General features: G+C 30.5%; 1 non-coding gene across 1 annotated transcript; it reads right to left on the bottom strand.

Annotated features, from left to right (window-relative positions):
• Nucleotides 1–224: 224 nt before the first annotated feature.
• Nucleotides 225–331, bottom strand: LOC139081222 (U6 spliceosomal RNA). The gene has a single exon (XR_011536345.1). It is a non-coding gene; the product is annotated as a U6 spliceosomal RNA (small nuclear RNA).
• Between the last annotated feature and the right edge of the window lie 1,671 nt (nt 332–2,002).

Here is a 2,002-nt window from a genome sequence, read left to right as displayed (position 1 = left end):
CAGGGTCTTTTGTTGCCCCATATGAATTTTAGGATTCTTTGTTCTATTTCTGTAAAGAATATTGTTGGGATTCTGATTGGGATAGCGTTGAATCTGTAGATTGCTTTAGGTAGTATGGACATTTTAACTATGATTATTCTTCCAATCCATGTGCATGGAATGCCTTTCCAACTCTTTATGTCGTCATCAATTTCTTTCAGGAAAGTCTTGTGGTTTTCGTTGTAAATAATATGGAACACTTCACGAATTTTCATGTCATCCTTGTGCGGGGGCCATGCTAATCGTCTCTGTATCATTCCTATTTTAGTATACGTGCTGCTGATGCGAGCAGTGCATACTATTTTATAAGCTGCTTTTTTTCACTTTCTTTAGATATCATTAACTTTACTTTTACATTATAATTTTTGTATATATGAAGTTTTATGGGTTTTTTTGGTAACAGTTTTATAGAAATAGTTACCGTATAATTTATACATTTAAAGAGTACAATTCAATCATTTTAGTACATTCAAAGAGTTGAGCAACCATTAATAGAATCAGATTTTGGACATTTTCATTACTCCAAAATAAAACCCCCCACCCACTTTTTTAAATGCTAGCATGGCATTGCATTATGTGGACACACTGTCTTTAATTGTTGACAGTTAGATGGTTTCTAAATTATGATATTATAAATAATATTCTGATGAACATCCTTGTAGTCAAAGTTTATGTAAGAAAACCCTAAGTATAAATGCAAAAATTACGTTATATACCAAAAGCTTTAAAAATCTGTATAACTTTTGACAGAGAAATAGTTATGTTCGAAATTGTCCAACACTTGGTATTAGCATTAAAAAAGCAATGCCTGAAATTTAATAACTGAAAAATGATATTACAATTCTATATTATTTTGTCTTCCTTCAGATGTTATCAGGTGGAATATGTTTTCATATGTTTATTGACTGTTGTGCTGTTTTTTATGCTTTACTAGTATATTAAAAGTTTTTTTTTTGTTTTTGTCCTTTTCATCTTTCAAGAGTAATTTTGTTTCTTTTTCAATTGCTATATATCTTATTTCAGTTGTTTATCTGTTTTCTTTTTTCAATTTAGGCAATACTAAGCTTCTTTTTTTCAAACGCTTTTAGTGACGATGCAGTTGTGTTTTAACTTGTTTAGGAATGACCATATTCCTAAATTATTGAGAATTTGTTTTTCATCAGATGTAGTAATTGAATTTTATAGGTTCATTGAGAAGTTAAGAAAACATACTTAATCTTAGTAATGTGTCTCAGTCATTTCATTATGATGCCAACAGTATCAAATTGGGCTCTAAATTTGCATTTAAGTATTGACAAAATTGAGCAATGAATATAGAAAACTAGATGTATTACATAGCTTCATATGTTGGCTGACTTTTAAGGGCTCTAAAGCAATTTATGAGTTGCTTAAAAAGTTAAACATGGACGTAGCATATGACTCAGCAATTCCACTCCTAGATCTATACTGAAATGAAATAAAAGCATGTATTCAAAGAAATACTTGTACACACATGTTCATAGCAGCACCATTCACAGTAGCCAAAAGGTGAAAGCAACCCAAATGTCCATCAACTGGTAAATGAATAAACAAAATGGTGTATATCCATACAATGGAAATTTTGTAATCATAAAAAGGAATAAAGTACTGATACATGCTATAGCCTGGTGAATCTCAAAAAATCTGTGATAAATGAAAGAAACCAGACAAAAGACATCACATATTGTACGATTTTATTTATGTGGAATGTCCAGAATGGCAAATCCATAGAGACAGAAAAAAGATTGGTTTTCGTCACGAGTTGAGGGAAATGACCGCTTACTGGGTATAGTCTTCTTTGGGAGTGATGATAATTTTTTTAGAACTAAATAGAGGTGATATTTGCACAGCATTGGGAATATACTAAATACCACTGAATGGCATACCTTGAAATGACTAATTTATGTTATGTGAATTTTACCTTTATTAAAAAATAAATAAATGT

Source organism: Equus przewalskii, chromosome X, assembly GCF_037783145.1.
Source record: "Equus przewalskii isolate Varuska chromosome X, EquPr2, whole genome shotgun sequence".
NCBI classification, from domain to species: domain Eukaryota; kingdom Metazoa; phylum Chordata; class Mammalia; order Perissodactyla; family Equidae; genus Equus; species Equus przewalskii.
The sequence above is the reverse complement of the archived record's forward strand: the minus strand, read 5'-3'. Positions and strand labels throughout refer to the sequence as shown.